Source organism: Dromiciops gliroides, chromosome 6 (genome assembly GCF_019393635.1).
Source record: "Dromiciops gliroides isolate mDroGli1 chromosome 6, mDroGli1.pri, whole genome shotgun sequence".
NCBI classification, from domain to species: Eukaryota; Metazoa; Chordata; class Mammalia; order Microbiotheria; family Microbiotheriidae; genus Dromiciops; species Dromiciops gliroides.
In genome coordinates this window covers 217829416-217856684 of record NC_057866.1, presented here as the reverse complement: position 1 = coordinate 217856684, position 27269 = coordinate 217829416, and the positions used below count along the sequence as shown (strand labels likewise).

At 37.0% G+C, this 27269-nt stretch overlaps 1 pseudogene; it reads right to left on the bottom strand.

The window, feature by feature from the left end:
- Positions 1–730: 730 nt before the first annotated feature.
- On the bottom strand, positions 731–25917 carry LOC122732225 (annotated as a pseudogene).
- Positions 25918–27269: the final 1352 nt, after the last annotated feature.

Genomic DNA, 27269 nt, shown 5'->3' with positions numbered 1-27269 from the left:
TATTCAGAAAGTGGAGTCATGGAAAAAATGAGGGCCTGTTAGGAGTGTTGGAATTGAAATAATAGCTGATATTTTGGTAGCACTTTAAAGTTTACATTATGTCATAGGTTCCTCAAAACTCTTTACTGTTTGATAAAGTTTAAGTGCCTTGACAAGGTTCAGAAAGCTCTAAGTTTATATCCTTCAGACTCTAAAGCTAATTCCTTATCCATGATGCCAGGTGGCAGAAAGACCAGATTAGTTGGGGCATAGTTGCTTAATAAAAGAAGAGCAGAAGGTAGGGAAAATAGCATTATTAGGAGTACACTGGATTTGGTATTAAAGAAGTAAACATTGTTATAGCTAAATAGAGGTCAGCAGCAACATTTAGAACTGCTTCCAAAGGGTCGAATTGCACTGATGGAGAATTTCAGCCAGAAAAGCCTTTAGAACTTATGGCTATGGAATTCTGAGCAGATATTCTCTGGAGTACTCCATGATTGTCATTATTAGATTCATCCCCTGAGGCTTGATTCTTAAAAAAGTGCATTTGTCTATTTTCTGATACTAATAGTAATAAATTTCTGATACATTTTCTGATACTAATGGTTAAAATTTTACATGAGAAATTATGAGGAATGTCTAATAAAGGTAGTAGCTCTCAGAAAAATAAAATCAGTTTCCCACTTGTTTGGGGGAAAACATGCTTCATGTTAAGGAAATGCTGAATTTTTAAAATAGCAAGAATATGTCATGGTGTGGGGGCTAGCATCGGAATAGAGTTTTCTTGCACTTTCTGCAGAATGTAGTGGTAGACACCATTAAAGTAAGGGAGAAATAGTTGTGGCTCCAGGTATAGCAGCACCTGTGATGTAGGGTCCTCTATTTTGTTCTTTTAAACCATAATTTTAATGAAGGATATTTTCAGATATGCTTATGTTGAGCTACGATCATGAATCATGAGACTCAAGGACTCCATACAGCATATACCATAATTATAGAAATAAGCAATAAAGATAACCCAATGATATAACTGAAATAACACACAACCATAGATTCAAAGAATCTAAAGGAAGCAACATCAGGAACCATAAAGAGCAAACCACTCATTTTACAAACTTAGGTGCAAGGAAGCAAAGATTTGCCAAAAGTGAGGCAGGTAGAGCTTTGATTTCATGAGGCAATTGGGGTTAAGTGACTTGCCCAGGGTCACACAGCTAGTAAGTGTCAATTGTCTGAGGCCGTATTTGAACTCAGGACCTCATGAATCTAGGACTGGTGCTTTATTCACTGCACCACCTAGCTGCCCCTAGAGCTCTAATTTCAACTCAGGTCATCTGACACTAATAATGGCAGTGTTTTCTAAAGTACAAAACTTTCTCTGAATTTATTCCCAATCTCATCCTTATATAGCACCTTGTGACATGAACCAAAGAATCTAAACAAAAAATAATTTTAAAAAATGAATCAAACCATAATATTTTAGTCATTTAAAAGTTCAAACATAAGCTCTATTTTTACAACATATCTCAGGTTCCAAAAGCAAAATACTCTTCAAAATGTTTTTAATCATCCTGTCCTTATATTATCCTTCTTCATGATATATATTTCTTACTTTAAACACTTCTTAAATTACATAAATATAATCTCCTTACTCTTATACATACATACTGTGCACATAAGTAGAATAATATTTTTGAAACATAAGTTTAACTCTTACCTTACTGCTCAAGAATGCACAGCAGATGCCTCATTATTTTCCATCCTAACCTCATTTTTTTAAACTTTTGACAAAAAGGTCTAATTGATGTTAAACAAATGCAACTCTCCATATATTAAATTTGGCCCTCACAATAGAAACTAATGAATACAAAGAACTGTTTAATTTAACATTTAACCTAGAATACCTTTTCCTTTTGATGACTTTTATTTACTACTTCCTTCATGTCCCACAAAAAAACAAACAAACAAACCCCTCATTATGAGAAGCTTGTGTACTCAGGGCAGCAATTAATGAAATAGTGAAAAATATGTGGTATTTTTTTTTGCAGGGAGAGGCATGGCTGGCAAGTTTATTTTATGGGTGTTTCAGTGAACTCCAAGCTCAGTACAAGAAAAAGATGACAAAGTAAAGGCAGCTCCTGGGCCCCACGCAAGAGGGGCAACCCCCTACCTCCATGGGGAGGCTTCCCAAAGAACCTTCCAATTTCCAGCTTCTCCAGGAAGAGATTGTCAGGAAAAACTAAGCCTACTTCTGAGGTGTCCAGAGAAAAATAGCCCTTCAGGTCTTGAGGGGTCGGAACTTCTCACAACAAGTGGGTGTGTGAGTCCTAAAAGGAAAGACTGTCTAAAGTGGAGGTAACTCACTGGCAGCCTTGAGGTTGGGCCCCCCCAGAAAAGCCTCGCTAAATATGGGGGGGAAGGGATGGGCTCTGCTCCGGCCAGGGCTGCCCACAAAGCAGCCATGCCCACCAAGCCAGCCCCATGCCAGGGACCCCCAGGACTCCCTGCTCACTCTGGTTCTGTATGACTTGGGGGACCTTGTCCCCTGGATTATGTTTTTATTAAATTGAGAGAAGTAAAAACAGGATCTGGGGGAGGATGTAGAAGGACCAATAGGTGAAGGAACAAATGAGTGAGGGGATGATGGAGCCATTCCAGGGCAAGGCGGAGGAACTCAGTTACCATGGCTGCCCCCCCCCCCCCCAGCTCTGCAGGGGCCAGGCCAGGGCCTGGGATAGGAGGAGGGAGGGGCTCCAACAGAATAGCTGGGAACTTGGTGTCCCGAAAAGCCTGGGTCATGCAAGTCTACAAGAAGGGTTGAAGGTCAGTGATGGACTGGACATCAGCTTCATCCTCTGAAAGTTTGCTGAATTGCCCGAATATGCGGCCCCGCTCCTGGGTAAACTCCTGGGGGAAGGTGTAAGGGGGGGGGGCGCTGCTTGTCCTGCAGGTGGGCTCGGATCAGAGTGAGGTCCAGGGTGCCTCCTGGCTGCTCTGCTGAGGGGCTGGGGTCTGTTCCCAGAGGACACAGCACGGCTCACTAGAGAGCTAGGCCAGCAACACAGGCTCACCCTGCTGCTGGTTAGTAGGCGACGTCTTGGCGGAACAGGTGTCCCCATCAGGGTTCAAGGTCACATTCTTGGGATCAGTCCAGCATCTCCTGGCACAGGGAGCAGCTGCACTCCTCCCCAGACACCTCCTGCAGGGTTGGCGGGTGGCATTCCAAATGGAAGCCGAATTCAAATTGGCTGCACATCACTGGGTTCCCCTGGCTTCTAGCCTACACAGGCGATGGTGGCGCTGTCATCCACGGCTCCAGGGTCTCTGATGGCGGAAGTGGCTGACGCTCCTCAGGCCCTCCCGGCAGTTCCAGATCAGTGATGCCCCTGGGGGAGGGGGCGGCAGGTGAGGGCCCTCAGATCCCGAGGTCTCCAGGAGAGGTAACAGCAGCAGTTTTGTCTCCAGCCCCTACACCCGGGGATGGGGGGGCCTCCGGTGGCAGCCTCGGTCTCTTCCTCCTCAACCATGGCCATGGGTGGCATGGGAGGCCCCCTGGCTGCACCCTTCTCGATGACGGTGAGGAAGTAGTCCTCGTTGTAGGTCCCAGGGAAGACTTGGAAGGCAGGGCCTGGCTGTCTGCAGTGAGGTCCAGATCGTGGCTTCCAAGCTCACCCGGGGTACCCACCTCGTGAGGCCACGTACTTCCCACTCACCCGATCTGGACCATTTTATCCCGGACGCCTGGGGCTCAGCGCTGTAGGGGTCATCTGCGAAGTAGCTCCCATAGCCTTCCTGCAGGTCCAAAATCTCATTGCCTCCAGGTTTGCCTGGGGACCCGGGAGGGGCCATAGAACCAGGACCACTCCTTTCTGAAACAATCTTGCCAAGGCTTCAGCACTTTTGGTTCAAGCTCTGAGGTCCCATTGAAACGTCATGTCTCCCTGGGGTTCCACAGGGTCCACCACCACCTTGAGGGCCCGGGGTAGCGGGAAGTAAATCAGCTTCCTGGACAGCAGCAGAGCAGTGTTGTCATTCTCCAGGGCTCAGGTGGCAAAGAGCAGGCAGTATATGATATTTGTAATAAGAAGATCTATATATTTGGGGTACAGCTTTTTCTATTTATTTGATAACTTTGTGCAAGTTACTTAATTCCCTTAACTCTCAATTTCTTCTTTTACAATCTATGGAAACTATCTACTTCACAGAGTTTGTTCTGAGGAAAATATTTTTAACTTATAAAAAGGCATACAAATGTAAGGAATCATTATTAATTCATCTTGCATGATTGAAATACTTTGATAAAATCTCATCAATGTACTTTTGTCGTTTGAAATTATATGGGGGTGCCTGTCTTTGTTCTAAGTTTTAGAGAAAATTCACTATTTTCCAATATATGGCTACTTAGAAATTAGAGGCTATAGCACCAGTTTGGGGCATTAAGCATTTATTAAAGCATATTAAATGTTAGTAAAGAGAGAGAGTACATTGCTCAAAAAGTTCAGAAGCCCTACATACCTAGGATAGAGGGGAGAGAGACTGGCTGTGTGGCTGCCTCCTTCAGCATCCCATGCCAAGAGAGACCATGAGAGAGCATAAGTTCCCTGTGGTACTGAGGAAAGGCAGCCCTTACATACTTCTCCAAGATAATTGGCTAGCATCATTAAAATCTATTGCTTTAGGGGGCAGCTAGGTGGCACAGTGGATAAAGCACCAGCCCTGGAGTCAGGAGGACCTGAGTTCAAATCCAGCCTCAGACACTTAACACTTACTAGCTGTGTGACCCTGGGCAAGTCACTTAACCCCAATTGCCTCATAAAAAAAAAATTCTATTGATTTACTGGACTTGAGGGTGGTCCATGAGCAGTATGTGCTGAGGTCAGAATCCAGAGGACAGACCCTCTGAGGGGAAAGGATTTCAGGTAGGTGTGTTTTTGGTTTTTGTGTATGTGTGTTTGTTTTTGTTTTGTTTTGTGGGGAAATGAGGGTTAAGTGACTTGCCCAGGGTCACACAGGTAGTGAGTGTCAAGTGTCTGAGGTTGGATTTGAACTCAGGTCCTCCTGAATCCAGGGCTGGTGCTTTATCCACTGAGTCACCTAGCTGCCCCCTAGGTAGGTGTGGTTTTAATCTGTATTGTCTCTATCCAGAGTCCAACTTTACTGACTCTGGGCTGGCCCTGCAAAACCAGCCAGAATTCCTGTGTGCGTGTGTGTGTGTGTGTGTGTGTGTGTGTGTGTGTGTGTGTGTGTGTGTGTGTTGGGGGGGGTCTCTGAGTCCCCATTATTAATAATTTTCTCACAGACCCCTCCAATAGTAACACAATACAAACACCTCAGCAAATGGATTTCTTATTCACATATGTACTCACAAATTTTAAACATGTACAATGTGCCAGGTACTATGCTAAATGTTGGCAATACAAAAAGGGGCAAATAACAGTTCCCATGTTCAAAGAGCTTACATTTTAATGGGGAGATGAAATTCAAACAAACTATCATCTATCTATCTATATCTAATCTATCTATCCATCCACACAGATACAGATACATGAGAGAGAGAGAGAGAGAGATCTACAGGATAAATATGAAATAATTAGAATACAAAAGCACTGGAGTGAAGAGGGGTTAAGCAAGGAGTTTCTGGAGGATTGTAGTTGGGACTTAAAGATAGACAGGCAGTCAGTAATTGCAATGGAAAACTGAAAGAGTTCCAGGAATTGAGGATAACCAGAAAAAAATGCCTAGAGCTGAGGTGGAGGGTCTTGTTTGTGGAATAGCCAGCAGACCAGTGTCATTGGATTAAAGAGTATGTATTGTGGAGTTAGGAATAAGTAGCCTGAAAAGGGAGGGGGCTAGGTTATGAAGGACTTTGAATATCAGACAGAGCATTTTGTATTTGCTCCTATAAGTCATATAAAGTCACAGGAGTTTATTGATTAGGGAGCTGACATGATCAGTTGTGTTTTAGGAAAATCACTTTAGTGGCTGAATGGAGACTGGATCAGAGTGGGAAGAGAGTTGAAGCAGGCTGACCCACCATCAGACTAATGCAATAATCAAGGCATGAAGTGATGAGGGCTTGCACTACAGTGTAAGAGAAAAGAAGGGGGCATTTTTGAGAGATGTTACACAGGTGAAATAGAGAGGCATTGGCAACAGTTTAGGTATGGGGGATGAGCGATTTTGAGGAATATAGGAACACTTCTACATTTTGAGTCTGGGAGGGTACTGTTTCTGTGTACAGTAAAAGGGAATGTTGGGGGTGGTGGGGTTTGGGGGAATGGCAATGACTTCTCTTTGGGACATATAAAGTTTAATATGGCTACTGGACAGTGTAAGCTGTCTGAAAGGCAGTTGGAAATGTGAGATAGGAAAGCAGCAAAGAGACTGCTGCAGGAAAGGAATATTTGAGAATCATCAGCATTAGAGATGGTAATTAAATCTATAGGAGCTGATGAAATCACCAAATGAAGTAAAACAGAGAGAGAAGTGTGATCTGCAGGAACATCTAGCCAAAGTGACAGGGAAGGACAGCCAATTAGGTTAGGAGGAAGATGGGGAGAAAATGCTGTCCTTAAAAATGAGAGAGAAGAGAGCATCAAAAAGAAGAGAGTGATCAATAGTGTCAAAGGTTTCAGAGATAACAAGGAGAATGAGAAAAAATGGGGAAAAAACAACACTGAATTTGGCAACCAATAGATCATTAGTAACTTTAGAGGGCCCAGTTTCAGTATAATGATAAGGTCAGAAGTCAAATTTTAAGAGGTTAAGAGAGAAAAGAGAAAAGGAGAGGTTCCTATTGTAGAAGGCCTTTTCAAGGAAATAAAGGACAGATGAGCTAAAGGAAGAGTTAGGGATAGAAGAATCAAGGAAAGGTTTTTGTTTTTTGTTTTTTGTTTTTTTTTTGTTTTTTCAGGATAAGGATGAAATGGGCCTATTTTTAGGCAGTCTGAAATGAACCAGTAGACAGAGAGAAAAATTGAAAGAGTATGAAAAAGGGAACAATCGGTATGAAAAGAAGATTTGGAATAGGATGGCTTAAATAAGTGATTGAAGGCCTTTCTTCCACTGAAATATTTGTATAATGCATTTTTTATTCCTTCATTCTTCTACTACATTACAAGATGACTTTATTGTCTAATTAGCCATACTATCCATTTGGTCTTTTAAGCAATGTTGAACCACTAGGGCAATGCTGGTTTAACAAAAAGGGGCGGGTAGCTTTTTTGGCAGAGAGCAGCTTGGAATAAATTAAATTTCTATGAAATTTCCTGAATATAGGCTAGTTAGGATTTCTCCTTCTAAATGATTCTCTACCTTTTTTATTTACAGTATTTATCATGTATGAACTATTAGACTAAATCTACAGACCACTGTTAGAAATAAAAATTAACATTACCTCTAATTTCTACTGTATTGAATATAATTAGCATTCATGCTGCATTGATTTTTAGAATTGTCAGTATCTGCCATAGAAATGTTGTCTGTCTCATTCTCCATCAACTTAGAGGCTTAGTTGAAAAAGAGTGAGGCCACAGCATTCTACTAGCCCAAGGGACATTTACTTGCTGACCAGTTTAACCTGGGACACTGGTTTGGTAAACAAAGAACCAGATTAAGTTGTGCCCCTCCCTTAAGGGACAGCTTTCTTTTCCTGGTTTCCCCTTGTCAAAATTAAGGGTCTCCCCAAGGGAGCATGACTGGGGTGGGGAGGTTGATCTGTGAAATATAAAGGATAGAACAAAACAATGGCCAACAGGAAGTAGAGAACCAAGGTAATGGAGCAGATAGGCAAATAACAATGATCTGTGATCACTAGGGCTGAATGAATATGTCCTTCTTGAGTGGTGGATTTATTACAAAACTGTTGTTCATAATCTTTTGAAACACATCAGAGAAATGAAACAATGCTTCAGTATTGGAGAAGTGCTAAATAATACATCCTTAAAGGGGGGGGGGGGAGAGAGACAGAGAGACAGAGACAGAGAGACACAGTGACAGAGACAGGTAGACAGAGTCAGAACATTGAACAGAGACACACAGAGAAAATGACAGAGAAAGGTAGAGACACAGAAGTTGCCAGAACATAAACTCTACACACTAATAAGATAGGATCTTATTCCCATCAAACTCCTTGAACACATTAAGGAATTGTTTATGAGCACTGGAGAGATAACTAAAAGTCAACATCTTTCTTTTGTGTTATCTAGAACTGGACATCACATACTCACATCATATCCTTTTCTTTTTTTTTAAACTAACTAGACTAGTAAATCATGTGAATACTGAGAATGTAATGTGAGATATAGAGATAGAGATATATAAATATAGACAGACATATATAGATATAGATAATTTTCAGTGAAGTATTGGATGTAATTTCTCATATTATTTTATCACATGGAGAGATATAGAGAAGATGACAGAACAGTAAAGTGGGTTTGGGGGAGTTTTCTTGTCTGTAGCCATTCCCTTTTCCAGCTCATTTTACAGATGAGAAACTAAGGCAAATAGGCATTAAGTGACTTGCCCAGTGTCACATAGTAAGTGTCTGAGGCTATGTTAGAACATAAGAAGATGAATCTTCCTGACTTCAGGCCCAGCACTCTGTCCACTGTGCCACCTAGCTGCCTCAGAATGCATCTAGGGGAAAAGTCTTTATTCTAGTCAATATTCCTTAATGGGGTAAAATAAGTACTCTTTCAGAGATTCAAAGTCCAATTTGTTGAAATGAAATTCATGTTCTTATAAATTCTATGAGGATTGTAAAATATAAATTACCACATTTACTTTATTATTCAGCTAGGCAATACAGCATACACAGTACTGGACTTGAAAACAGGAAGATCTGTGTTAAAATTTGGCCTCAAACACTAGCCATGTGACCCTGGAAATGTCACTTAAACCCTATTTGCCTCAGTTCCTCATATGTAAAATGGGGATACACTGGAGAAGAAAATGGCAAAGCACTTGCCAAGAAAACCCCACGGTCAAAAGTCCATGGGGTCACATAGAGTCGTATATGACTGAATGACTGATCAATGATGACAACAACAGCAAAACAAGCACAGATTCAGTTTATATAATTTCCTTTAAAGGGATTGGCATATTTTCTTCTAGAGTCAAAAACGGTAGAAAATAACCTTGCTAATTTATCATCAGACCACATGATACATGTTTGATAATGAAATATTCATGTAACACTGGTAAATTGTTCTGCAGAAAGTGAATGCTCAATTAAATTTATGTTCAATCAAGTGCACATGGAAGCTTTAATGAAATTATTTAAGTGAAATTGATGCAAATGATAAAATTGTTCATTTTACAAATAAATTTAAAATTAAAATGAAATTTAAAGCGCTGATTTTGTTATTTAATCAATATTTGAAATTATGGTTGCTAAAATTTGGTTCATGAGCCAATTTTTTTTCCCTTTTTAAAAAATGAGATCATTGTTTTATAACTCTTAGACCCATTATAACTTAACATGTGAGAGTGTAATAGTCATTCTTTTTTCTATTTTAAATTTATTGCTTTGGACATTTGAATACATTGTTTGCTTGATAATTATTCAGAAACAAGGTCTACTACAATGAGTAAAACAGATATGTGTGTGTTTATTAGCCCTAGCCCTTTCCAATTGTGTAACTATGGAAAAACCATGTAGTTTGTGTCTGAGTTCCCTTATTTATACAATTAAATTGATAATACTTGCAAAGCATCACACATGGTATACATATGAGGAAGACACATGTAAGTTATATAGTGATATGTTAATAACTATAATAGTTAACATTTATAAAATACCTATTATGTGTCAGTCACTGTATTAAGGAAATTTACAAATATTATTTTACTTGAACCTCACATCAACTCTAGGAGGTAGGGACTATTATTATTATTTTTCTTTATTTTCTTTCTTTCTTTATTTTTTGCACAGGGCAATGAAGGTTAAGTGACTTGCCCAAGGACACACAGCTAGTAAGTGTCAAGTGTCTGAGTCTGGGTTTGAACTCAGGTCTTCCTGAATCCAGGGCTGGTGCTTTATCCACTGCACCACCTAGCCGCCCCCATGTAGGTAGTATTATTAACTCTAGTCTATAGATAAGGAAACTCAGGCAAATATAAGTTTTAGTGACTTTCCCAGGGTCACACAGTTAGGGATTATCAGTGGTCAGATTTGAACTATTTTCTTCTTGACTCTACATCCATTGTGCCTTTTCATTGTCATATTATATGTGCTAATATAATTTTATAGAAAATTTGAAATTATATCTGCAATTCACTTGTCTCTCTTAATGTAAAAGATGTTTTGCAATTTTTTCCATAATGTAGAATAAATAAATTAATTTTGATAATTGTAAATGAAAATCATACTATTACATTGATACTGCATTTTGCTTCAATCACATAATACATGTGTGGCATTGAAATAAATCATTTAATCCCTCTGTTCTTTAGAATCCCCATCTCCAAAGTGAGATGCTTAAATCAGAAGGAAAGTGTGGTCTCTCATGGCTCTATCTTCACAATGCTGCTAGGATGTTCTCATATCCAATGTCTCCCATATTCTTTAGGTAATGAGAGCTTTCCTCTACTGTTGCTTCTGGCTACACGATATAGTGTTACCAATGATAACCTAAAAATACAAACTTGGGTATTTTTTTATGTAATGAAACAATGTTCTTCTTCCTTCATAACATCCAACATGATCTATGCAGTACAAATCTGTCTAGAGCAAACAACTCAATGCATTTTACTGACTGATTGCAGTTTAAGAAATCAGATGAAAAAATTACCTTTAAATGAAGGTTTGAAGTTTTATAAAGTCATTTTGGCACTGAAGTTTACTTTTAAGATTTAGTCACATAGAAAAAATAATATTTTCAACAAATCCAAATCTTCAAAAATCCACCTCTGGAAAAATTAAACAATTGAACAATTGACTTGTAACGATTGGAATGATGCCACCTGCTGGAGACTTACTGTAGAAAAGTTCCGCCATGAAAGGAAGGTCTTTGAGGGCAAGAATATGAGTCTTTTCTTTGGCGTCAGGAAGTGACATTGACTAGTGGGAGGAAGAAGGAAGAGCTGGGCGCTCTGACTTGCTCTCTTTCCTTTGGACCCTAGTGGAGAGCGGAGCTAGAAATGTGCTCTCCCTTTAATAGATAGGAATCTAGGCCTTTTCTTCTCTCTTTACCAAATTCTTATTCTCCATAATAAATGCTTAAAAGTCTAACTCTTGCTAAAGCTTATAATTTATTGGCGACCACTCATTAGATATTTTAGACAGACTAGCTAGAATTTTAGCCCTTAACAGACTTATATACAAGAATCTGAGTCAGGAACACAGTAGGAGAAAATCATATTTGTAGGAAAAGCATGATGTGCTAAAATTCAATGAAATTGACTTTTCTTGATAGAAAAAAGACAGTGAAGAATAAGAATAATGATTAAAAAGTGGGAGTGGAAATTATTTATTTATGGTATTTTCAAGATGAACCATAACATTTTCTTGAATTCTGATTTGGCATTTATAAATGATGTCTTTTTTATTGTTTGAAAATCACTCTATCAACTGTCTCCACTTTATACTCCACTTGATTCTAAGGAATGGGATATAACATACGCCAAAGTTCATATGAAGATGAAACCAACTTAAGATAAATTTTGGAAAACAAACAAAAAAAAAGCATTTGAGAGTTTGGGGTGATTTCTGCCTATCATAGAAGACTGTCTGTCCCTTTTCATCCCATTGTTCCTACTTTAAATGAATCAAGAAAATAAATGCCATGTATAAACCCTTATCTTTACAATGTATAGACAGCTGTGTGGACTATCTATAAAGTACTTGGAACATGGACAAGGAAAGTATTCATAATAACTATCAATTGATCAGAATATCCAGCCAGGGTAATGTTTCCTGTGGACCAGGAGGAAAGATCTCACTCATCAGAGAGTTCTATAATATGTATGGACCAAAATATTTTGGTGGGTACATTCCCTTCCTCCCTCCCTGTATACCTAGCAGACTTCTGGGGGACAATGAAAGAAGTAAAATACTTCCGTTAAATACTTTCATTAAAATAAAGTATAAATATATTTAGAAAAGCTATAGATGGGAGTATAGTTATGAGTCACAACATGGCAAAATACCAGGAGAGAGAGAAAGGCAAAAAAGTCTAGTGTGGTAGGGAACTCTGGAGCAAAGGAAAATAAAGCCCTGTGCTACAACATGTGGAAGAAAACTCACAGACCTTTACAATATCTGATATTTTGAATCATGTGAACTTTTTAGGTCCCTAGGAAGATGTGAACTAGAAGATGTAGAAGCCGTTTTATTCACTCTTCTGAAAGAAGGGTTTTGTTTTCTATGACTTAGATGAGAAATGAGCCCCGCACTAATAGCTAGCACTTATATAGTGCTTTCAAATTTAAAAAAATGATTTACACATGTCATCACATGTAATAGTCATAAGAATCTTGTGATCTGGGATTTCACAGCTGAGTGAAACAAGTCTGGAAGAAAGTAAGTGACTTGCCCAAGGCCACACAAATAGTGAAATATCTGAGGCACAATTTGAATGTGTATTCTTGACTCCTCATGCAGAAATATATCTGTTATACTATCTAGCTACCTAAAATTTCAGGAACACATTAACAATAAGATACAATAATCATAATGCATAGAAACTCATGTGGAAAATGGTAGCTTTAAATTCCTCTTATAAAAGGCCTTGGATAAAAATTTTACCTAGGATATAATGGATTTTAGGTATGCAGCTCATAACTGTAAGGGAGTAGTGCTTGCTTTCAGACTTAGAATTTCTTTTTAAAACACAGAGGGATATTGTCCCAAGAATTATAGAAAAGAAAGCAATTGAATATATATTGTCAGTGGGGTGGTATTGTGGAAAGTGCATGGGACTTTGAATCAGATGGCCTGAGTTGCTATCTTGTCTCTTTACTTTCTGTGTAACCTTAGACAAATGATTTATCAGAATCTCAGTTTCCTCATGTACAAAATGAGGGGATAGATTTAATAGTCTCTAAAGTTCCTTCCACCTCTAAATCTAATAATCCTCTCATATTCAGTTGCTGAATTAGGGGATCTATTTGAGTGACATCATACATAAAGTGTGTAGGGGCCAAATTTAATATGGGGAGAGTTAATTGAGAGACCTCTAGGGCCAAAGTTTCCTCCCCTCTGAACTGCCTTTTTAATTTATTTCTCCCAAGTCAATAAGAAAGGAGCTTAACAGCCTCTTTTTCACACACACACAAAAACAGGTTTTTATTAATGGGAATAAAATACACAGCAAAGGGGAAATTAATAAGGTCAAGACAAGGGAACAGGGAAAGAGGAAAATGGATAATCTCCCTGGGTCTAGCAAAGGCTGTGTCAAACCCAAACTCACTTTCAGCTCAGCTAATTCAAAGAGCTGGATTTTATAATTCACCACCAGGGGTCCATAATTTCTATGGCAGCCAGTCTCCAGTCTGCTCTGACAGCTCCTCCAGGGCCAGAGAGAGAGTGAACTACTTCCTCTTGGGGTCCCCTTTTCTACTTTTTTCTCCCTCCCCCAAAGGGGAAGTCCTTCAAGTATTGTGGCTGAGACTGTTTCCCTGTTTATAACGCAGTCCAAAGTCGCTGAGGACACTCCTTCTCAGGGTTGGCCAAATTAGACTAGGCCTGATAGGGTGGGCCAGGTGTGGCTCAAATCTAATCATCTTTAAGTGGGTACTTAGTAGTTTCTCATTCATATTCAATTCAAACACTACTAAGTCAATCAAGTCAGACCCTTGGGCATCTGCTAAATTCCATTATTTTATCACAAGTGAAAACATGGTAAAGTGGAAATTATCATAGACTTTGGCTTACCAGTAAAACCCACTTTTAAAGATGATTGAACATTTTAAGGTTTACCCATCAATTCTTCTAACCTTTAGAGCAGTAATATCTGACCCAAATAGAAACATATCCCTGGAGGTGAATATTGACAGAAAAATTACAAATTATCATTATCTGTGCTATACTGAATTTGTATTTATTTTGTTAAACATTTCCCAATTAACTATTAATCCAATACAGGTACTCATTCTTGTCCAGGGTGGGGATGGGGGAGGTATATGTCTGACACCTTTGTTTGAGAACTTCTGCAAGTGTCCTTCTTTACTTCCACAACATAGAAGCAAAAAGGTTTTCAAATGCCAATCCAATTGATTGACTCTTGTAAATTCTACCCCTCTGGAACAACTTTAACACACTAAGTCTACTGCATGAGGAGAACCACAAAAATAGATCAATTCTATGATGCATTATTTTGCAATGACAAACTATGAAAAAAAAAATTGTCTTTGTTCCCTTTGCTGTCCTTCTTCCACAGCAACAAGAGTAGAATGAAGGAAAGGTAACTCTAAGAATAACCCATTTATGAAGACAATAGATAAACAATAATTTATATGGTGATACTTTAGATGAATGTTTCTTGACCTGGAAGCTCTAAATTTTGTTTACTTTGATTTGTTCATAACTGTATTTTAATATATTTGCTTTGCTTTATAATTCTATGTATTTCATTTTATGCATTTAGGGATATTATTCCAAGTAACAGTTCAGAGTCCTTCAGACACACACACACACACACACACACAAACACATGCACTTAAATACTACTGCTCTGGGTCTTCATACAATAGTCAAGAAGTTGATATATTAATCGGGGAATTGAAATGCATCAATAATTATATTTTCTCAACCAAGAGACAATGAAAAATTAAATATAAAGAAGCCATAGGGATAGGGACTAAATGCAAAGGTAATAAAATATAAAACCATGAACACTGTAAGAATAAGTTTCAGATGAGCTACTGGCCCATTCATGTTGAAGACATTTCAAAAATGGAAACTTCCTATAATAGATAACACATGTATGGACCAGAAAAATACCACTATTGGTATTGATATGATAAAATAGTAAATATCAGAACTAAATGGAAATTTGGGAAAACCTACGATGTCATGTTAAATAATTTAAGTACCTGTGTGGTTTGTGGGCATCTGGACATCAATTTCCTCATTTTCAAAATGAAGCTTGATAGACTAGATTATTTCTCACATCACTGCAAGCTCTGTATATTATGATAACAATCTATGACTGAAGGAAACAAAAAGAAAATGAGCAAGGGCGAGAGCAAGAGACTTGCCCTGAAACCCAAAGACTTGGGCTTTGAGATGATGAATAGAATCTGCAGATTCCAACTATAAATATGGAATCTGGCCAAAATGTTGCCTGTGACAAGCATCAGGCACCATAATTGTTCATGGTAGCCAGGCTATGATTATCACATACACTATCTATACCACAGCTCAACCTTCTTATGACCACTAAGTTATTGTTTTTGTTTTTGTTTTTTTGCAGGGCAATGGCGGTTAAGTGACTTGCCCAGGGTCACACAGCTAGTAAGTGTCAAGTGTCTGAGGCTGGATTTGAACCCGGGTACTCCTGAATCCAAGGCCGGTGCTTTATCCACTGCGCCACCTAGCTGCTCCTTAAGTTATTGTTTAAAAGTGCCCAATGGGCTTGATATAACTGCCACATTATCTTCTGTATGGTGAAAGACTTTTGTCAATCAAATGCAATTTTTTTGGACAAATAAGGCATATATTTTCAGACATTTTAAATACCGCCTGTCTTCTCATCTGTTCATCTTCTATCCATAATGTAATGATATTGACTTAGAATCACAGAAAAAAAATAGAAATTGGATTTGAAAGGTATCTCAGCAGCCATCTAATTCAATCCATACCTGAAAGATTTCCTTCTAGTACATTCATTACTAAAATGTATGAGACCTCTGAGGAGGGAAAACCTTGCACCTTGGAGGAATGCATTCTACTTAAAATACAAATCAGAGTTTGAAACTATCCAGCTTACATTTCTTTAATGTAAGTCTTATAAACTTTATATTTGTTGTACCAGTTATCCAACAATTTCTAAACTAGAAAGTCATTACAGTATAGAACCTGAAAGAAGGTTAGCTCCTCAATGGAAAACAAAAGATTTGTTTGAAATGCTGAGTGAGTGTAGCAGTTACATATTATTTGTGTCTAGGCTTGTGTTCTTTTTGTGAGTAGAAGTTTGTCTCATTTCACAAGCTTGCTAATTAAGAATCCTCTCCAGTTAAAAAATCCCTGTTCATTTTACTTTGGACATTTGGCTTTTCCAATACAGGATTATCAGCAAATGACAGATACTAAGGTAATGTTTATAATCCTCCCTGTTCCCTATGCAGAAACTTGTCTACTGCACAGAAGCAGCATGCTGAATTTCACTGAGTGAAATTTACAAAAAAAATAAAAATGCTGCTAAAGCACTGATGAGTAATCATTGTCAAACTTGTCAAACAGAAGCTCTGAAAAATATTTAACAGTTTGACACTAATTTGACACAATTTGAATTATGCTGAATTAAATTAGCATCAGAATGCCCAAATAATGACTAGGGCTGTATAGTGTATATCTAATCAGTACCTTTCCACACTACAGAAGATAGAATAGGTACTTTAACAGCACATGGCTTGAAAGGAATAAATAAAACATGCAAATAGAATAATTCCCAGCACCAATTAAGAGACAAAACCAAAAGCTTAAAATGTTAAAGTGAAGATGCACAAAAAAGGCCATTGAATTTTATTTTTCATTTAGCTTTCTATCCACTTACCATAGTTAACTACATCCATCCAAGTGATTATCTCCATATCTAAAAGGTCAATGAGTATATCCTCTGGAAATATAAATAGAAAAGAATAAAAGTTGTTGTCAACTTGGGCACTTATTCATTTGAATTTTCAGTGGTACTGACTCAGTTATGGAACTTATTATTTAATTTGATTATTTTTAATCTAGCAATTGTGGTGCCCTAAGGGGTCTATAGTTAGATTTCAAGGAGTATTTAAACTTGGAAATGTGTATGTATGTATGTATGTATGTATGTATGTATGTATGTATTAATGCATGCATGCACAGTGTATATAGCATATGTATGCATTGCATGTGCATATACATATAAACACATGCATATATATATATATATAAAGAGAGTGAAATATATGTGTTTATAATTATTTTCACACATCTGGGATTTAACACTTCCTTCAATTATAAATGTAGCCAAAATGTAGACAAAAATTTGCAACCAAACAAAAAATTGAAAATGAGTCCATAAGCTTCCTCAGACTTCCAGTATCCATGCTAGAAAAGAGGTTAAGTATCTCTGTTATTGAAGAACAATGCATGATTTTCAATATAAAACTATTTTTTATGCTTTGATGAGTAGTGACTTCCTTTAGAAGTTCATTTCTCTTTTAATAACTAATTTTTAGCACTATGTATTTTATATTTGCACTTATAACTCAGTGTCATTTACCCCACTTCAGGAATCAGTAACTCAGACCACAAAAGTAAAAATTAACATATTTGAAGTCCTCCCAGGATGATTGCTAAATGTATCAAAATAAAAAGAAATAAAATAGAACTAATCTCAAGGACAAAACAGCAATCCTTTTTTATGTTTAGTTGAGAAGAGCAAAAAGGTGGTCAAAATAACTCAGTTATGAAGGATTTTAAAAACAATGTCCTTTAAGCAAAAGCCTTTCTCCAATAAACTGCTTCATTTTATCTTTCAGAATTTTGGCATCACTTAGACATGCTAGAATGTCTAAATTAATTGTAGTGACAAATCATATAAGTTGGGTTGAATCTTTTTTTTTTTCCCAATATAAGAATGAATATTCCTTTGTCCATTAAAGAACAATGGAGCCAAGATGGAATTGTAGAGATATCAACCTAGCCCAACTCTCTCAACATTATACTCCAAACAACTTTTAAATAATTCCTTAAATTAAATTTTGGATTGACAAAGCCAACAAAATTTCAGGGTGGGATATTTTTCCAGCCTAAGACAACTTAGGAAGTCAGCAGGAGAGATCAATGACACCAGGGTGGAAGCCAGTCCAAAACACTCACAGCAGGAGCACCAGAGGTGTCCCTTAAAGGTGACTATGAGAGCTATAGCAGCAGCTTTGAAAACTCTCAGCTCAGAGATGTTATGGTGAGAAATAGATTATGGGTTAGAGTACTTGCTAGAAATCGAGTACAGGTGACCTTTTGCACATACTCCGTACAGCTGATGCTGATTGGTAACTGTTGCCCACAGGCAGTTCTGGGTTTCAGTTTCAGTGCAGAGAGAAATACGAGTGCTTACAGTTACAGAGAAGCAGAGATCCTTTTTCCTTCTTGGGTAAAGACTGGAAGACATACCAAGAAAATAGTAACTATACATGTCACTGGATCACACCACTGTGGAAGCATCCAAAACTTGCAGATGCCCTGAATAAGCTCTGAAAATAGCAGCATAGAGAATCCTAAAGCTTGTAACAATTCTTCCTAACCCTCATGTATATAGAACCAAACTTTAATATAAAATTCAAAGTCAAGGAATAGGCTGGAAAAATTAGGAAGGACAATAATTAAAACAACTTGACCATTAAAAGCTACTTCAGTTGCAGGAAAAACCAAGACACAAACCCAGAAGACAACAATGTAAAAACAGCTATAATCAAAGCCTCAAAGAAAAATGATAATTGACTACTTCCCAAACAAGAATTCAAAGAAGAGTTAAAGAAAGAGATGAGTGGCAGAGGAAAAAAAATGGGGAAATGAATGAGAATTATGCAGAAATATTATTAAAATAAAGAATAAACAGTTTGGAAAAAGAGTCACAAAACTACTGAAGGAACACCTTAGAGAAAAAATATGGCATAAAGGTTAAAGAAAAAAAAGCAAAAATAAACTGAGGAAATGAACTCTCTAAATATAGAATAGAACACATGACAAAAGCTTGCTGAAGAAAATGATTCCCTAAAAATTATAACTGGACAACTGAAAGGTAATGTTTCCATGAGATATCAAGAATTTTTTTTAAAAGACAAATATGAAAAAAAAGTAGAAGAGAATTTGAACTATTTCCTGGGGGTGGGGGCAAGGGTGGCTTGACCTGAAAATTTAAAAAAAAGATAGATTAAGGAAAGGTCATTTAAGTATTATTGGACTACCTGAAAGCCATGGTAAAAAAAAAAAGAGAGAATAAATATCATATTTCAAGAAATAATAAATGAAGACTGACCCAATATCTTAGAACCAGAGGTTAATATAGAAAATTAACAAATCTGCTGATCACCTTCTTTAAAAAATCCCAAAGTTAAAACTCCTGGGAATATTAGAGACAAATTACAGAGCTCTCAGGTCAAGGAGAAAATATAGCAAACAGCCAGAAAGAAGCAATTCAAATATTGTGGAGCAACAGATAAGATAACATGAGATTTAGTAGCTAGCATGTAATGGGGACATAGAGTTTGGAAGACAATATTCTTAGAAGCAAAGATGCTAGAATGACAACCAAAAATCACATAGCCAGTAAAAGTGAGTAAAGGGGGAACATGGATATTTAATGAAATAAAGGACTTGATCAACAAACTAGAGCCAAATAGAATATTCAACACTCAAACACAAGACTCCAGAGAAGGATAAGAAGGTAAACATGAAAGAGTAATCATAAGAGACTCAAAAAAGTTAAACTGTACATGATAGGGAAGGCGATATGTGTAATCCCTAAGAAAGTTATCATTATTATGGCAAAGGTATAAGGTATGCATATGAGTTGCTTATGTTGGGATGAGCTCAAAAAATGTAGCAAGAAAGAGGGATGCATTGGAAGAAGACAGAAGGGAATGGAGAAAATTATCTCATATAAAACAAGTACACAAGGAAAACTTTTACAGTGGAGGTGAAATAGAGAGTGGCAGGCAATGCTTGGCCCTCACTCTCATTGGAATTGCTTCAAAAAGGGAAGACTATGTGTATGTGTTTGTGTGTACATACATATTCTTCCATATATTGCTGAAATGCTATTCTCCCTTTTTCCACCACAAATTGGAAGGCATTTTGGCTCATGCCAGAAAAAGGAGAACCGTCTCCGGAAAACTTTTAGAGTTGCATTGCATTAATGAACATACAGACATAATATACTGGTACCTGAACTCAGGCACTCCACACCAGTTATGGAAAAATGAACATAGTTGATGGAATCAAATATGAAACTTGGGCTTTGAGTCTTATATTCGTTCAGTAGTAGACTACAAACTTCTTGAGTGCTACTATTTATTTCTATTTTTGCTTTTTATATTTGTTTTATCAATATGTAGTATAACTTTTGTTATAATAAGAATTTAAAACAAAAACTTTTGTTGATTGAAAGAATCTGCAACGATTCATAGCTCAGATCCTCTTTCTAAAATGAATTATCTCAGGCCTCTAGAGCCTAGCTTGTTAAACTGTGGGTAATGACCCCATAGGGATCACAGGACTGAATGTAGGGGGCCACAAAAAATTTGGCAACAGTAAAAGGTTATTTGTACTTATTTTATTTACCTGTATACCAGGAGCACGTAAAAAATTCTTGGGTGAAAAGGGGAAAAAAAAGCATTGACAAATGTCAAAAGCATTGACATGCCACTCTTTCAAGTCTCACCTGCCTTTGTACACACAGTTCTTACTATAAACTCTACTGTCTGCACCACTTATTTAGGCTAATGTGAAAGGCATTTTCCTGTGTGCTGTCCTTAGGCACAATTTATTCCTAAATATGCTGATAGAGGGTGAACTAGAGAGCCTTTGAGGTCAATTCCAACCCTAATGATCTGTGATTGATTCTCTACTACAGTCTAGTAGTAGGGAAATTAAATGGGGCTATATTCAAAATTTAAGCTTAGTAAGAATATAAATTAACAATAACTATCATTTTTATAGCCCTTTCTTTGTGTTGGGCACTGCACTAAGAACCTTAGAGTTATTATACCATGGCATCCTCACAACAACTTTGATGGGTTGGTGCTGCTATCTTTCCCATTCTTCATTTAAGGAAAGTGAAGCAGAGGTTAAGTGAATTGCAAGGGTCCCACAGTCAGTTAGTGTCTGAGTATGGATTTGAAATCAGGTTTTTTATACTCTAGGCTGGATGCTCTATGCACTGCATCACTTAGCTTTATATCAACATAGTTTGCTGTGTGTTATTCAGTCATGTCAGCTTCTTCATGACTTCATTTGTTTTGTTTTGTTTTTTGTTTGTTTGTTTTGGCAAAAATACTGGAGAAATTTGACATTTCCTTCTTCAGCTTATTTTACAGATGAGGAAACTGAAACAAACAGGATTAAGTGACTTGCCCAGGGTCATGCAGCTGGTAAATGTCTGAGACAGGATTTGAACTCAGATCTTTCTGAATCCAGGCCCATAGTTCCAACCACTGCACCACCACTGCACCAAAGTAAGTACTTATACATTGTTTATTGATTGTTTTGTTTGTTTTTGTTTTTGTTTTTTCATTTTTAACCTCTCATCTCTAGCAGAGATGAAAATTTTCTGGAAAATCTGAATCAGTTCCTTATATACATTTATCAGTTAAAAAAAATCACTGCAAAGATTTTCCTTACTTAATTGTTTCTCTTTTAACCTTAGCTACATTGGATTATTTGTGGGGAAATTATACCACCACCTTTTAAAATTTATCAAATTTAAATTGCGCATTTATTTCTTCTGATTCTCTCTACCCTTTGTTTAGTCATAAATGATTCCCTTCTCTTTATATCTGAAAGGTGGGGGCAGCTAGGTGGTGCAGTGGATAAAGCACCGGCCTTGGATTCAGGAGTACCCAGGTTCAAATCCGGCCTCAGACACTTGACACTTACTAGCTGTGTGACCCTGGGCAAGTCACGTAATCCCCATTGACCTGGCAAAAAAAAAAAAAAAATTATATCTGAAAGGTAATTTCTTCCTTCAGCCTCTAATTTGTTTATGATATAGCCTTTATATAGATTATGTATTCATTGGAGATTATCCTGGTCTAAGGTGTTATTCCCAACCTAAATTCAGTCTGACTGCTGTCGTTTCCCTAGTAGTTTTGTCAAATACTGAGTCCTTACCTTAGTACTTGACATTTGGGGGTTTATTAAATACTAGGTTAATGTTTTAGTTTTCTCTTCTATTTTATGTATCTGATCTGTTCCAGTGATTGCTTTATCTTTTTAATAACCAGTACCAAATCATTTTGATAATTAACTGATTTGTAGTATATTTCTTCCCATTTCTTTTCATTGTTGCCATTGAAATGTTTATCTTTTTTTTCATCTAGATTAATGTAATTGCTTCCCCCCCAGCTATCAGCTCATTTTTGTCACACAGGTTCTCCCCTGGTCATTTTCCTATGGATCAAATCTGTAATCTTGTGGCAGAAATGTTTAGCACTGTGGCTTCTCTTTAGATTTCTCAATCACTAGTCCTTCTTCTACACATTTCACTGGAAAACATGTGGGAGGCTCTAGGCAGGTATACAAAATGATGGCCTTTTTTGTATTAAAAAAGATTTAATGAGGGAAAGTAATGGAATATAATCTTACCTTCTCTATGTTCATTTAAATAATTTTTGGGACAACTCCATCAGATGATAGGAATGACATGTACTGAATCCGTTTCTCTCTGTCTGTCTCTGTCTCTCTCTTTCTACATTTATGTATATGTACATATGTATTTATACATGCAAATATAAGTGTCTGTAATATATGTAGTATACACAAATCTATAGCTATAGCTATATCATCAATACCTATACCTATATCTATGTATTTATCCTTTTAATATCTGTATTAATTTGGACATCATAAGTATTCAGCATAGCAACATTTAATACAATAAAAGAAAATATTGTTCTTCAATATCTGTAGGTTTGAGTTATGTATTTTTTCTTTCAATTTGGCAACCCCATCACTAGTCTGTCCTCTCTCCCAACTTTCCCCCTCTAATTGAAAAAATAAAAACGATTCCTGATCAAGTGTCTGGATTACTTTTAATCTTAGTCACATTGACATATTTGAATATGTCCTTTCTTTTACACTTTGTTGAGATTTAAGTTTAACAAAAGGGTAAACTGCGACAGATCTTTGATCAAGATAACTTTTATTAGTAGAGGAATACTATCTGTCAATTAATGGGTCTGGTTTCCCTCTATTTATTTATTTACTTATTGTTTTTTGGATTGTGAATAGATTTTTGTTTTTTGGTGTTTTTTTTTAGGCAACGGGGGTTAAGTGACTTGCCCATGGTCACACAGCTAGTAAATGTCAAGTGTCTGAGGCCGGATTTGAACTCAGGTACTCCTGAGTCCAGGGCCGGTGCTTTAACCACTGCGCCATCTAGCTGCCCCGTGAATAGATTTTTAATCACATATGCATTGATGCCTTTTTTTAATTTGTAAGAAAGTATTTTATTTTTTTCCCATTACATGTACAGATAGTTCTCAACTGTTTTTTATACAAGCTTTCCAATTTCAGATTTTTCTCCCTCCCTCCCCTCCCTCCCCTCTCCCCTAGACAGCAGGTAATCTGATATATATATATATATATATATATATATATACATAGTAACATTAAACATATTTCTGCATTAGTCATGTTATAAGAGAAAAATCAAAGCAATGACAAAAAACCTCAAAATAGAAAAACAACAGACTAAAGACAAAAGAAATAGTATGGTTCATTCAGCATCTATACTCCACAGTTCTTTTTTTTTTTCCCCTGAATTTGGAGATCCTCTTCTATCATGAGTTCCCTGGAACCATTGGTACCATTGCATTGGTGAGAAGAATACATTCCATAACAGTAGATCAACACAATTTTGATGATACTGTGTAAAAGGTTCTTCTGGTTCAGGTCATCTCACTCATCATCAGCCCACCCAAGACCCTCCAGGTTTCTCTGAACTCCTGCTGCTCATCGTTTCTCACAGCACAAGGGTATTCCATTGTATTCATATACCACAACTTGTCCAGCCATTCCCCAATTGATGGGCATCCCCTCAACTTCCAATTCCTTGCCGCCACATAAAGAGCAGCCATAAATATTTTTGTACATGTGGGTCCCTCTCCCCTTTCCATGATCTCTTTGGAAAAAAGACCCAAAAGTGGTATTGCTGGCTCAGAGGGCATGCACAGCTTTATCGCCCTTTAGGCATAATTTCAAATTGTTCTCCAGAATGGTTGGATCATTTCACAGTTCCACCAACAATGCATTAGTGTTCCAATTTTTCCAAAGGTTCTCCAACATTAATTATTTTCCTTTTTTGTCATTTTAGCCAATCTCATAGGTGTCAGGTGGTACCTCAAGGTTGTTTTAATTTACATATCTCTAACCATTAGAGATTTAGAGCATTTTTTCATATGGGAATAGATAGCTTTGGTTTCTTCATCAGAAAACTGCCTGTTCATATCCTTTGACCATTTCTCAATTGGGGAATGACTTGGATTCTTATCAATTTGATTTAGTTCCCTATATATTTTAGAAATGAGGCCTTTATCAGAAGTACTGGCCACAAAAATTGTTTCCTAGCTTTCTGCCTACCTTCTAATTTTGGATGCATTGCTTCTGTTTGTACAAAAATTTTTTAATTTAATGTAATCAAAATCATCCATTTTGCATTTCATAATATTCTCTATCTCTTGTTTGGTCATAAACTCTTTTCCTTTCCAAAGATCTGAAAGGTAGACTCTTCCTTTCTCTCCTAATTTTCCTATGGTATCACCTCTTATGTCTAAATCATGTATCCATTTTGACCTTATTTTAGTATAAGGTGTCAGATATTGGTCTGTGTCTAATTTCTGCCATACTATCTTCCAGTTTTCCCAGCAGTTTTTGTCAAATACTGAGTTCCTATCCCAGAAGCTGGAGTCTTTGGGTTTATCAAACACTACATTACTAGTGTCATTTACTACTGTGTTTCCTGTGCCTAGCCTATTCTATTGATCCTCCACTCTATTTCTTTCTTTTTTTTTGGGGGGGGGGATGAGGCAATCAGGGTTAAGTGACTTGCCCAGGGTCACACAGCTAGTAAGTGTCAAGTGTCTGTGGCTGGATTTGAACTCAGGTCCTCCTGAATCCAGGGTCAGTGCTCTATCAGCTGTGCCACCTAGCTGCCCCTCTCCACTCTATTTCTTAGCCAGTACCAGATAGTTTTGATGACTGCTGCTTTATAGTAAAGCTCCAGGTTTGGTACAGCTAACCCACCTTCCTGTGAATTTTTTTTCATTATTTCCCTGGATATTCTTGATTTTTTGTTTTTCCAGATGAATTTTGTTATTATTTTTTCTAGCTCTATAAAATAATACTCAGGCAGTCTGATTGGTATGGCACTAAGTAAATTAATTTAGGTAGTATTGTCATTTTTACTATATTAGTTCTGCCTACCCATGAGCAATTGATATCTTTCCCATTATTCAGATCTGATTTGGTTTGTGTGAAGAGTGTTTGGTAGTTGTCTTCATAGAGTTCCTGGGTTTATCTTGGGAAGTAGACTCCCAAGTATTTTATATTATCTACCGTTACTTTAAGTGGAATTTCTCTTTCCATCGCTTACTGCTGGACTTTGTTCGTCATGTATAGAAATGCTGATGATTTATGTGGATTTATTTTATATCCTGCTACTTTGCTAAAGTTGTTAATTGTTTCAAGTAATTTTTGAGTTGATTCTCTAGGATTTTTTAAGTATACCATCATATCATCTGCAAAGAGTGATAGTTTTGTTTCCTCCTTGCCTATTCTAATTGCTCTAATTTCTTTTTCTTCTCTGATTGCTAAAGCTATGAGGAACCATGACTTCAGCAATAAAAGGACAAAAGCAGTTACAGTACAAAATCAATTAATTGTAAATAGGATCAATAAAAATGATACAAAATCTATCTTAAATCTTCTCACCTTCATTAGAGAAATATGAAATATATTATTCTTCTCCCTCCTCCTTAATGAATTAAGTGTATAATTAAATATTTACCCATGCTAGCAGATTATAGGCTGTACATATTCCATAAAGATTGTGGCACAGCCAATTAAAATCATCTTATGAGAGCTATTTGTTAGTTTTTATTTATAAGCATTTACAGCAAAGAAATTGGCAAATTTTACAATAAGGGCTTCATTTCTTATTTAATGTAAATTATCTAACCTTGGGGCAGCTAGGTGGCGCAGTGGATAGAGCACTGGCCCTGGAGTCAGGAGTACCTGAGTTCAAATCCAGCCTTAGACACATGACACTAGCTGTGTGACCCTGGGCAAGTCACTTAACCCTCATTGCCCCACCCCCCCAAAAAAAAAATTGGGGGCAGCTATGTGGCGCAGTGGATAGAGCACTGGCCCTGGAGTCAGGAGTACCTGAGTTCAAATCCAGCCATAGACACTTAACACTTACTAGCTATGTGACTCTGGGCAAGTCACTTAACCCCAATTGCCTCACCAAAAAGAAAAAAAATCATCTAACCTTATTAATGTGCTGGAGAAAATATTAATGGAGATTAAAGATAAATATGTGTCATGTAAAAATTATCTCCCCCAGGGGGAAAAAAAAATCTGCTGTTAACCTTTTACTATCACAACACTTAATACAATCCCCATAAAAACTAAAACACAAAACAAAACAACTAAATGTGCCATTAATATAAACAATCAAATGTTCAATATTGTTTTTTATCAGTTGCATGAAGAGTTCTGCTACATTTTGACTAACTTGCCTCTTTTTAACATCTACTAAAGTAGCTTTTTATGAAAAAAGTACCTTTAAATATTCAATGGTAGCTCTGAAAACTTCCGTTAATAGCTCGTTTGTTTTTCAGAGTCTGTCGTATACATTTGATAAATTATTCTATCTAAAATAGGAATATTTGACATAAGAACACACTCTTATATGTATATATGTATGCATATGTATACACACACATATATATGTATGTATATATATATATATATATAATATATGTATATGTATAAAAACATCCTTACCCCATGTTTAGTATACGTAGTCCATGTTTTGCTGCCATACAGTAAGATACTCAGGACACATGCTCTATAGACAGCAAATTTGGTTCATCTTGTCAGTTTACTGTTTGCCCAGACACGCTTGGCTAGCTTAGCCATGTTTGAAGTAGCTTTCCCAATCTTCTAATTGATCTAAGAATCAAGTAACAAATTGTCACTGACAATAGAGCCAAGATATGAAAATTGGCTTACGACATCCAACTGGTAGCTACCGATGTGTATCAGTGGAGGAGACAAAGCACTCTGGCACATGACTTTCATCTTTTTAAGATTAATGGTTAGGCCAAAGTCCGTTCAAGCTTGGGAGAAGTGATCCATC